This window comes from Carettochelys insculpta, chromosome 1, assembly GCF_033958435.1.
Source record: "Carettochelys insculpta isolate YL-2023 chromosome 1, ASM3395843v1, whole genome shotgun sequence".
Taxonomy (NCBI): domain Eukaryota; kingdom Metazoa; phylum Chordata; order Testudines; family Carettochelyidae; genus Carettochelys; species Carettochelys insculpta.
In genome coordinates, this window is record NC_134137.1 from 318568751 (window position 1) to 318581646 (window position 12896).

Genomic DNA, 12896 nt, shown 5'->3' on the forward strand with positions numbered 1-12896 from the left:
GGACAGAGGGTTCAAAATGGAGTAACTCATCTCAATCTGAACTAAGCTGGAGAAAATGAGAATGCACACGAGCAGCTGAGGCTTCCAAGGGCTGGGATTAGGGCTGCTTCTATACTTGCCCCCTCCGGTCGGAGGTGGCATGGTAACGAGGCAATTTGAAGCAGGCTAATTAGGCACTGATATGCATATTCAGCGCCTCATTACTATAATGGTGGACACATGAATTTCAAACTGAAGACTTCGAATTGCAGATTGACAGTGAAGATGAGGGAGCTCTGAAATAAGCTCCCCACTTCGACTTCCCTTACTCCCACAAAACTACATCTGGAGGGGGCACTTATTTCAAAGCTGCCCCCATCTTCACTGTCAATCTGCAATTCGAAGTGTGCACTTGGAAATTTGCATGGCTGCTATTACACTAATGAGTCACTAAATATGCACATTAGTCCCTCATTAGCCTGCTTCAAATTGCTTCATTACTATGCCACCTCCGATGGGAGGGAGCGAGCGTAGAAGCAGCCCAGGCCGCACAGTCAAGCTGTTGCAGACCCTTCTGCTGTGGATGCCAAACTGCCCCAAAAGGGGGAAATCATCCAGATAGTAGCTTCAAAGCACTCCAGGAGGGACCACAAGACAGATCAGTGATACCAGCAGAGGATCCAAAAATGAGATAGGAAGTAGTCCAGAGAACAGGGTTAGGGAATACCCATCCCTTATGAAGTGCAATTTGAATAATTGTTTCTTTGAGCTCTGGTAGAAACATGGTGGAGCAGGGACAGCCTGGGGTTCCCCTTCACCTGGCCACTGGGTGACACAGCTACTGAATCCTGCTGCTAGTCTAAGGCAGTCACTGATTATTGTCACAGGGTGACATAGACCAGAGTATAGCAACTAGATGATACCACTGTCATTGGATTCAAACCACCTTTGACTGGCACTCTGATGTGCGGGTGTTAGAGGGACGTGAACTGAGATTTTGACATTGCGAGGGATTATAATGCTTCTTTTACTGGCAACCTCCACAATTGTTAATGCCATTGATGTTCTGATATTCACTTCAGAATCCTTAAAGAAAATTTAGCAAGGTTTGTAGGCGTGAAATTATTATTTGTTAAGCACTAACACTATTCTCAGCCCTGTACAGCACATGTAGGAGAAATGGTCCCTAGCTTCAGCTACTTACAATCTAAACTGAGATATCTGAATCTAAATAGCTTACAGCCTTGTGTTTGTGGGAGTCAGTCTCAATTTTTTTCCAGACAAGTTGGTATTGATTTAAGGTAGATAATTAAAAAGAAAAATGTAGCTAAAAGATAGGGCTTCCTTTATATATGGTTTAAACATACAGTCTAATGATGCTGGAGAACATTTGGAAATTGAAATAGTGATTTTAATTACAGAGAGGTGCCTGGTACATCCCAAATTTACAAGGAGGAAGGGTGCAATTTCTATATACTATCTACAATGGTTGCTATACTGGCAAAGCACCCACTCCCTGGGAACTATAGTTGTCTGTAGGTTCCCTCAGTGGAAAGCAGCTTTATTTTGGTATCAAGGATCTACAGAAGTGCTAATGGCAGGCCTGAATGCAGCCAGGCCAACACCTTTTCTTCCCAGCCCAGCTTCTCCTAATTTCTCGAGTATGGCAGTCTCTCCAAAGCCACCCAGAGAAAAGTGGGTTTCACACAGCTTGAGCTACGGATTCATAGTAAGATTCTGACCAAGTTCTGCAGGGTAGCAGAAGTCAGAAAGTGATACTGGATAATTGATCTGAAGCAAGAACCAAATCCTCCTTAGCTCCGTGTGAAATTAAATGTCCTATAATTTCAAGGCTCTGTAACACATAGTTCCTCCCCTTCTCTCTTCTCATATCACTTCTGCTTACTCCCAATGAAAATGTCAATGCTACACTAATCTAGAACAGGGCATCACCAATCTCTCAAATTAAACAAAATTACAAACACATTTTAATAAGTCCCCTTTTCTGTAAGTCAAGCAACAGTTGTTCAGGGCTCTTTCTTGGCATAAAAAATGCACATTTTTCCACACACACAAAAAATCATAATAAACAATTCAAGTAAGTGAGAAAATAAATAGGAGGATTTCCTTAGGATAGGGTCAAAGGAGCAGTTTTGGGTCACCCCGGTCCAGAGTTTAACCAAACACAAAAAATGTTCCCTTCTCTATAGTGTTTAGCTGAACAATTTCAGGTCCACCTTTCAGGAAAACAAAGACAGAGTCCCTTCTCAGCAGGACAACAGAAATAAACACACACAGTTAATGAAGCTAGTAGGATCAAATAAATAATTCAAATTCTCCTCAGTAGCAGTGGCAATAACAAAAGACCAACAATCTCAGGCACTTGACTCAAGAAAAAAAAGTCCTCTCTGCTTAGACTGGCAGAATATTCACCTCCTTGCTTACAGGATCCCTTAACTCTTATGGGACTTGTATTTCTACCGAGCCCCCATTAAAGAGCCATCTTTCAAAGTCTGACACTAAATGTGGTCACTCTTTGCTCTTCCCACACTGAAGGGATTTAACTCCTTCAGTCTCCTACAGCTTAGGGATCCCATCACTCTCCCACTTACCCAAGCTTCTATTGCTCATCATCAGGCTTGCTCCATGATGCCCCCTCTCTGCAGAATCACTTTACTTTCTTGTAGATCAGGACCCAAACTCTTTCCAATGCAAAAAGCCTGACTACGTTAACTTTGCAAAGCAATGTTCCACAGAATCCTTTCATCTAGGTCATGGAGCAGCAGTAGAAATACTTCACTTCTATAATGGTACCCCAGGTACTTAAAAGCATCTTAATCGGGGAACAGTAGTGGCCAGTAGATGTGATTATTCCATCCTCTTCATGCCCCAAGCCTCTCTGAGCTACTGTGGACAGATCACGTCGGCTACTTCTACATGACAGCCCTATTTCAAAATAAGGCATTTCAAAATGGCTATTTCAAAATAACACAAGCACATGCAAAATGCATTTTGAAATACAGCAGACCCTCACTTTGTGTGGGCTAGACTAACACGTTTTCATATTAATGTTGCTCGAGTGTGGGGAAACCCTACTTTCTTGTACCCCACCTCTGTACTTATGCCCACACTGCTGGCTGGCTGAAGGGTTCATTAGAAGGCAGCTCCTGCCTTGTGGCTACCTGACTCTGCAACGTTGGGGGCAGAGAGGGACAGGAATGGTTGGAGCTGCCCAGCGCCAAGCAATGCCAGGCTGGAGCTGCCCAGGGCTCCAGTGACGTTGCCAGTGCTGCTGCCACCCAAGCATCCCTGGGGTCAACCCACACCACAGCTAGAGCTGCCCAGGGCTCCAGCACCAGGGCTGGAGCTGCCACTGCCCGAGCAGCCCAGGGGCCAAGCGAAGCCTCAGCTGGCGGGTAGTAGGGGCACTGTGGCTGCTCCACATGGCCAGCGGCTGGAGAAGGAGGCACCCCATCCCAACCCTAACGCAGACCCCACCTGCCTGCAGGGGGATCCAGAGCCACCAGCCGGAGCAGAGGCTCCAGCCACTCACTTCCCCAAGCCAGGGGAATTCCGGGGAGCTCCAGGGAGCTCCTCAAACCCTGCCCCCTCCATTTACACGAAATTTGATTTACAAGGAGGTTGCACAGGATGCAACCTCCACATAAATTGAGGGTTTACTGTAGTACCCAGCTATTTCAAAATAGCATTTCCAGGCACATAGCACTATTTTGAAATAGTGCCATTGGAACCCATTATGGCTGATTTTAAAATAGGTGTCATTCCTCAGGAAATGAGGTTTACCAGAATTGAAATAACGCACCAGCTATTTCAAATTTATTTTGAAATCGTATGTGCATCATTTAGACGCTGCAGTTATTTTGAAATAACTGCTGTTATTTTGAGATAACTTGGCCTTGCAGACATAGGCCTAGACAGAGCAGGCTTCTGTGCACAAAGAGCAGATGGACTGCATACACTGTATGTGGCATTCCCAGGACCACACCACAATTGCTTACAATGCCTTTTGGGTAAGACAAGAAGGACGTAGGACTCAAATCTCAACAACTATCCTCTCATTATTAAAATATGTCATTAAAACATACTTATGTGAAAACATTCAATTTTAGTCCATCAGTGAGGGAGTCAGAGGAAGAAAGGAACAATAAAAATACCTGCACTGCTTCAAGACTGGACTCCAATCTAGATAGCCAGTTTGTAATGTGTCTTGATTGTATAGCGTGCTCGGTTTTGGGAGTTAGTCTTTCAGCTCAAGTGGCACAGAAATGTGTTTGGGCAAGTGAGGGTTGGGGTACAACTCCTCCAGGATGCCACTTACAAATGTAACATAAATTCTCAAATATAATAGATTATAGAATGACTGCTTAGAAATTACTAGAACAGTCACTAGTAACAGACAGGAAATGTCTAGTCTCAGAGAAGTAGCCGTGTTAGTCTGTATCTTCTATCTTCACAAAACAAAGAAAGTAGTCCTGGGGCACCTTAAAGACTAACAACATTATGGATTAGATGATGAGCTTTCAGATCTGGAGAAATGTCTAGGCAGTACTTACATGATTTGTACTAAACCAAGGCTGACTCCGTGGAGACAGTGTGCATGAAAACAGTATTTTTTAAATATGCTGCCTCTTTTATAAACTGGGAGTGAGCGGGTATCAAGGTTTCAAAATCTATAAACATATACTTTGTGTTCTGGTTAAGGCATATGAGTTCTTCCTAGAGTGACTGTATCTCCCCTGGCCAAATATGGACATGGAAATAACCCCCATCCCAACCAAAATGGGATGCATGGTCACCCTATCCGGGGCACCAGGAACAGGGCTGCCCCCCCACCTCCCCAGCAGCGAAGCTTCTGTCTTCCCCGAGCTGTGGGTGGCAGCCAGTACCACTACACAGGTCCAGCTCCTGGCTACCCCAGCTGAGGGAAGCTGGGCGGCTCCGGCTCCAACTCCACTGCGGCCACAGTTCACACCCCCAAACCCCCGTGGCTTCAGCTCCAGCCCCCCCGCCCCTCTCCCAGCTCCAGCAGCCCCATTCCAACCTCCACTCTTGGCCCCAGCCCCCGCTCCAACCTCCATGGCTTGGCTCAGCCCCCCGTGCCTCTGGCTGCAGCCCCCTCAGCCCCAGCTCCAGAAACCCTGCACCAATCCCTGCCATCCAGGCCCCGGATCCGACCTCAGTGAAGCCCTGGTTCACCCCACGCTCCACCTCGTATCTCCAGCCCCAACCCCCGCGGCCCTGCTCAAGCCCCAAGCTTCCACTCCAATCCCTGCAGACCCAGCTCAGTTCCATCCCCTGCTGGAGGAAGCTGGGCAGCAGCTGATCCGCCGTGCAGTCTGGCTCCCAGCTCCCACAGGTGGGGGAAACCAGGTGGCAGTGGTGCAGGTCCAGCTCCCGGTGACCCCCAGCTGGAAGAAGCCAGTGACCACTGTGAAATATGGGGCAATTAGCCCCTTTTGCAAAATAAATCAGGGTGCCAGAATGGTGCCCGAAATACGGGGCTGTCCCACCAAACACGCGACCGATGGTCACCCTGTTTCTTCCTGAAGGTAGACCTCCAATAACTTCCTTTCTCAATCAGCCATCACTTTTATTATCTTTTTTCCCCTTTCCATCCACAAGTCTCTCATTAGCCTGTGTTATCTTAATCTACTCTTGCTTTTATGAGAGCTAGTTTCCCCATAATCCCATCTTTCCTTCCCTCAATCTGTTTTCTTTTCTCCCCTTTACATTTGTTGTTTCCCTCCCTACACTCTGTATTTTCTTTCCTTCTATACTCATATATTCAAAGTACCAAGAAAGCATTTAGGTGATATCCTTGGCTATGTCTACATTAGAGAGTTTTGTTGACAAAATTGGCATTTTGTACACAAAACCTGCAGAGTGTCCACATTCTCAAGGTGATGTGTCAATAGTAAATCGACAGAACACGGCACTTTTGTTAACAGCATTCTGCCACTCCCCCATGAGGCAGAACACCTCTGTTGATAGAAAGCCAATTTGGATGTTCCGGGGGGCTCTCTCTTGACAGTCCGGGCTTCCAGGACACCGTGCAACCCTGTCTGCTTTGCTTCCAGTTGGCTGTTTTGTCGAGAGAGCAGCCGGGTAGTCCGGCCACTCTTTGTTGCCAGAGCAGATCGCTCTTTTGATCTATTTTGCAGTCTGGCCACAATGTGTCGACAGAAGTTTTGTTGGAAGAATTGAACAGTAACTTCTGTCAACAGATTGCTCTAGTGTAGACACAGCACTTGAGGCCTGCCTAGAGCACAGAAAGACTGAGGGAAGGGAAATCAAACCAACTAGTTGTGCAATGTTTACTGCACTGTTTGTTGGCATTTCAGAGACTGCAGTTCTTTTTATAGTCACTTTGTCTACTAATCAACAATAATAAACATGGTAATTGTAAACAATAATAGCATTCTTATGGCTTTATGTTATCTGTTGACCTCAAAGATCTTTGCAAAGGTAGGTAGCCATCATACATTCCACTGTGTAAAGAAGAAATCCCCAGTATGAAAGATTAAGTGATATGCCCAAAGTCTCACGGTGAATCAGAGCCAGAGAGGAAACCTAGATCTTCTGATTTATTCTGTCCCTGATTTGTGATTTTTAAAAAGTTCTTAGGATACAATGACTAATGTATAAATATGGCTCTATATAGGTATAACACTGAAATGGATTAGCTAGTAAGTATGTACACCAGCCCCTCAGCAGATGAAATCAGGTTGTATATAGTCTGCACGACTAGGACTGCTAAACCTACAGGGGGTCCTCATCATAAGTTGCTTTGCTATAAGTCATTTTGCATATACTCCATTAAGTAATTCAGGAAAGCAGATTCATTGTAAATCACACTAATCCACACTTACGTTGTTTAGGAACCAAGGGACCAAAAGCCAGGAACATAGCAGAGATCTGTTGTGGCCAGACAGCAGGTGCTGTAGTGCAGGGGCCCTGGAAGTGAGCTGGTGTAACTACTCCCAGGCAGGCTTGAGGCTGGTACCTCTGAAACTTAGTGCAAGCACCTCTACAGATTGAGCTAAAGGTCAGCTGGCTCTCAGCCTAGGCTGTAGAGGACACTTTCTTTTGCTGTGAAGTGGTCTAGGTGCTACTACTTGTATGTGGGTTATACTGGCAGGTAACTGGGAGAGCAGCGGGAACCTGGCAGGGAGCCAGCGGGAAAGGTGGGGAGCTGGCAGGGAGCCAGAGGGAAGCCGCAGGGATCCAGCAGGGAGATGTGGGAACAGGTGGGAAGCTGGCAGGGAGTGGTGGGGAGCCCATGGGCACTAGCTGGGAGCTGGCTTATCTTTCTGCATTTATTTATTTGTTTATGTTATTATTTATTATTATATATATATATATATTTATTCTATTTACTTATTTCTGTTCTATTTCTATGTACTGTTTTTGTGGGTTATAGGTACAGTATATGGACCACACTTGTGTGAACTGTATGTGTTTGGAACGTATCTCAAGCTAATTACATTATTCCTTATGGATATTAATTCCACTTTATAAGTCGTTTCACCGTAAGTTGTATTATTTAGGAAGGTAACCTGCAGTCACAATAAGGACCCTCTGTCAGATAAGAAAACAGAATGGGGAAATGTAAACATGTAATTTGTAAGATAAATACAGGCAGAACAAACACAAATACTGGGTATGCTGGTAGAGTCACATTTTTACAAAATAATGAAAATATTTCTAACTGGGAGGTAGTCCTGAAAACCACTGCTTTTATTTAGGGGAAAAGACAAGATAGCATCACTAAAAGTTCACACACAGTTCACACACAGTTATTACTCCATACTAAGTTACATACTCCAGAGGAATGTTTAACTCATAAAAAAAGCCATTCTCTACTCTCTTCTGATGAAACTGCAACCCTTCAGCACCCTTTATCAAGAAGCAAAAAGCAGTCCAATAGCACTTTAAAGACTAACAAAATAATTTATTAGGCGATGAGCTTTCCTAGAATAGACCCACTTCTTCAGATCATAGCCGTACCAGAACAGACTCAATATTTAGGACATGGAGAACCAAAAATAATAATCAAGGTTGACAAATCAGGAAAATATTATCAAGGTGAGCAAATCAGAGAGCAGAGGGAGCCCCCTGCTCTCTGATTTGCTCACCTTGATAATATTTTTCTGATTTGTCAACCTTCATTACTATTTTTGGTTCTCCGTGCCTTAAATATTAAGTCTGTTCTGGTACGGCTATCATCTGAAGAAGTGGGTCCGTCCCACGAAAGCTCATTGCCTAATAAATTATTTTGTTAGTCTTTAAAGTGCTACTGGACTGCTTTTTTGTTTTGATAAAGAGATAGTATATAAACTAGCATGGCTATCTCTTTATCAAAACAAAAAAGCAGTCCAGTAGCACTTTAAAGACTAACAAAATAATTTATTAGGCAATGAGCTTTCGTGGGACGGACCCACTTCTTCATATCATAGCCGTACCAGAACAGACTCAATATTTAGGACATGGAGAACCAAAAATAATAATCAAGGTTGACAAATCAGGAAAATATTATCAAGGCGAGCAAATCAGAGAGCAGAGGGAGCCCCCTGCTCTCTGATTTGCTCACCTTGATAATATTTTTCTGATTTGTCAACCTTCATTACTATTTTTGGTTCTCCGTGCCTTAAATATTAAGTCTGTTCTGGTACGGCTATGATCTGAAGAAGTGGGTCCGTCCCACGAAAGCTCATTGCCTAATAAATTATTTTGTTAGTCTTTAAAGTGCTACTGGACTGCTTTTTTGTTTTGATAGTATATAAACTAGCATGGCTATCTCTCTGTTTCTTTAACAAGAAGAGTACCAGAAATGTTCAATATTAAATAACTTTGATATGCAGTCTAGAACTGAAGGAGAGATAGGAAGATTCTATTTAAAATATGTATCTTATTATTCCACAAAATAACAAATTTAAATGTAAATATTTTATCCTTCCTTTATTGGCCCTCTCTTGTAATTACTTTTACTACTTCTTCTCTCTGTTCAAAATGTTTGCCTTTAAGCATGACCTTCATATGCTTCAACTCATAAACCTGGACTGGTATGTTGCTAAGCTTATCTAGTGTGCTGCTGCATTTACAACCCTGCCCTTGCAATGGAAACTCCATGCAGCTATTTCATTATTATTCAGCAAGGAGCCTGAGCTACAGAAATGCAAAGAATTACAATTAAGGCCAGTGTAACATATATGAAAGACTCCACAAGCCACTGACCTCAGTTTGCTCTTAAATGTTCACCACATAGGAGTTCAACAATAACCTCAGTAAGAAAATTTCACCACTGAGCACCTGATGTCTGAACTATCCCTGCCTAACATGTGATCACTCAGGGGGATTCATTCATTCATTCATATGTTGACATTGTGCCTGGGACAGGGACTGCGGATTTGCCAACAGCCAGGGTACAGTTAAACCTCAGCGTCGGTTAAGGCAGCTTGTTGACCTGCTCTGATCTTGTGCCTCAGCTGTCATTTTACGTGAGCCATTCCAGCAGCTAGAAATAGCTGAGGCCTTGGTAGCAGGGCTTCAGTGATGCCCCAGTTCCAGAGCACTCTGCAACAGAATGATGCTTGTGGGTGGGTGGTGGTGAAGGCATAATCGTGCTCCTCCTGCTAAGGAAGCCCCTCAAACTGGAAAGTTCTGTGAAGGAACTTCAGGACTACTTTGCATCCAGGATGTACGCTAAAGTATGTCAAGATGCTGCAATAACAAAACTAACTCCTGCACTTCACTTCTCCCTCTATACACTGCCTGTGGCACAGCTGGATCAATAACTACCAACCATAACCAACACAATAATTATTGTAGTAGTAATCAAAGCAAAAAATACTTTAGGGCTACATCTACACTATGAAATAAAGTCATATTTATCAATGTCAACTTTATAACACTGGGTTTTATAAAGTCAAAGTTGAGTATCCGCACCTGTCCACACAGTTGACTTAGTGCATTGCCTAAAGTTTGACTGTTGCAGCAGCGCATTGTGAGAACCTATCCCTCATCCCCATAACATTTGGGGTGTTTTCATGGTGCATTATGGGAAAAAATACCCTGCAAGGTGTTGTGGCCATGTGATGTGATCTTCCCACATCGCGGTGCCCTCATTCTCCTCCCTATAAAAACACGGCCATTTTTCAGAAGTCTCTTTCCCCGATGAGTGAAATTATTTGAGTCGTCCACCTTATGAACCTTTTAACCAAATGTGTCCTGAGAGCACCCACTGTCATCTTCCCAGACTGCACTGCCCTCATTCCCCTCCCATTGAAAGCAAACAGCCATTTTTCAGAAGGAAAGAAGGAAAAGTAGGGAATCCCAAGGGAAAGAAAACCATGACTGCACGACATCAACAGGTTGCTCAACTAATCTTCTCCCGGTGAAAGAACACCAAACAGTGGAATAATCTGGATCCATGTGAATAGAGAAAGACTTAATATTATTAACAGAGAAGGAAAGTTGGGAATACCAAGGAAAGAAAACCAAAGAGGTGGCAGTGTTCAGAAGCTGAAGCACCCTTCACAGATGTGCTCTGGGAGCACCCAGTTGACTGTGCCATGTCAACAGGTACCTCAACTAGTTTTCCCCCTGCTGAAAGAACTCCTTTCATAAGGCAGCACTCCAGGGAACCGTCAACCCCACATATTACAGTGTATTTGCTGCAGCTCACTTTGCCATTTCAACAGGTGCCTCAACTAATTTTGCCCTGGTGAAAGAACACCTTTCATAACACAGCACGTCAGGTAACTCTCAACCCACATACTACAGTGTATGTGTTCCAGCTGCCTGTTCCATGTCAACAGGTACTTCAACTAGTTTTACTCCCCCCTGCTCCCCAGTGAAAGAACACCTTTCAAAAGGAATGTTGTTTATGGTAACAGTGGATTAAAACCAGATCACAGGCAGAAAGGTAGGGAGAGAATCATGTCAACAGGTCACTTGGCTCCTTTTCCCTGGATTAAAATACAGCAAACAGGCCACTGCTGAGACTGTGGCTCCCCCAGGCCACACACTTTGGGAAGGGAGAATACCTGAGCAGTGTACCCAAAAAGGGTCGGGGTGGGGGGAAGCCCTGAAAATAGGTGCAGCCAGGGGCTGGCTCCTCAACTAAACTCAGCTAGTACGCGCCAGTTAAGGCTCCTATTGACACCTGGTTTCTTTTAGCCATCCCCCGCCAGCACATTGCCTCACTGGGGCCAGCCAATCCCTGAAAATCTTTACTGTAGGGGCAGCCATCCCCCCAGCACCTGCCCCCAAAAATACTTCCCGCCATGGGAGCCATCCCTCCAGCACACGTTGCCTTGCAGGGGCCAGCCAGCCCACAATAATCTTTGCCATGGGGGGAACAAGCCCCTCGGTGCTTGGTGAGCTCCTGGAAAATGTAAAGCACAGAAGCCTTCACCTGCGCAAGCCAGGATATGCTGCTGTCTGGAAGCATGGTCCACAATGCACAGCCAGCACATGGTGTGGTAGGTACAGGGTAGACACATGATGTGGTGGGGCGGGGGCTAGCCATGCGGTGTAGTGGGTGGGTGAGTGGGGGCTACCCATGTGGTGTGCTGGGGCAGGGAGCTAGCCCGCCCGCCAGCCACATGGTGCCCAGAAGAGAGGAGAACTACCCCATACAAACGTGATGCATAGAAAAGAAGTTTCTCAGACATTCCTGCTAAATCCAGTGCAGGGAGGAAGCCTTCACTCCACACAATGCAGGACATGCCACTCTCTGTAAGAACGACCCCCACACACGTTGCCGCGTTGTGGGCTGGGGCGGGGTTGGCATGCCAGCCGCACGGTGCTGAGGGGGCTAGCCATGTGATGTGGTGGGGGCTATACCGCTGATTGCACGGATCCTGGGGAGGGGGCTGCCCCACACAAATGTGAAGCACAGAAAAGAAGTTTCTCAGACTCTCCTGCTACATCCTGTGCAGGGAAGAAGCCTTCACCCTGCAGGAGGGCATGGCATGCCACCCCACTATCTAATGTGCTACTGTCTGGTCCCTACAGCCAAGCCACCACATGGTGAGATGGGGACTGGGCTAGCCTGCCAGATGAACTGAGACCCTGGTTCTCCTGATGGCACCATGCTGGGGCTCTCTTTCATGGCTAGATGCAATCGTCATGCTGGTCATAACGAAATGAATTCAAAATGCCAGGCTTCCTGTTTCCTACTTCCTGCACATCTGGATAGCAGGGGGGGTGAAAGCAGACAGACTGTATGCATTCAGGGCACTGTGGGCTTCCACTACAGGCCAATAAAACCAATTTAAAGAATCAGTTTCCACACTAGCATGAACCCTTTCAAATTTGAACTTGGCGTTTCGCCACATTGGATGGTCGACCCAAGAACGTCACTCCTAGTGCTCCTTAAATTCAACCTCATGGTATTCATGGTGAAGACAGTCAAACAGTAAAATCAAGCTACGTGCCTTTAACTCGACTTTCCGCTCTTGTGTAGACATAGCCTAGGACTGCTAAGTCAGCAGAGGTGGAAAAATAGCCAAAAAGTTACTTGAGTAAAAGTGCAGCTGCTTTCACCTCTAGGTACTTGAACCCAATGAAGACGTGAGGTGTGTTTGTGCACATGCATGTGTGTACTTTTACACAAGTGGTTTTCCCGAGGGACGCTGGAGACTCGTTCTCAAGCACAATCCTTTTCCCGCTTCTGCTCGGGAGCACCACTGCGGCCCGATTTCCCTGCGGCTCAGCCGGCTGCCAGGACAGGATCTGTTTCCTCCAGCCCCGCCTCCCATAACGACATTCAGACGTCCCCACGTTTCCCTGCGGACTCTTCCCCAGCGTGCAAGCGCCTCTGTACGCTGCAACCCTGGCCAGACAAGCGCGGCGTGAACTCCGCGCTCCATCCGGCCCCAGCTCCCCCGGCA

At 45.7% G+C, this 12896-nt stretch overlaps 1 protein-coding gene across 2 annotated transcripts in view; it reads right to left on the reverse strand.

Moving 5' to 3' along the window:
- SLC16A7 (solute carrier family 16 member 7) overlaps positions 1–12896 on the reverse strand; it is a 176457-nt gene that overhangs the window by 161982 nt on the left and 1579 nt on the right. The window lies entirely within an intron of this gene.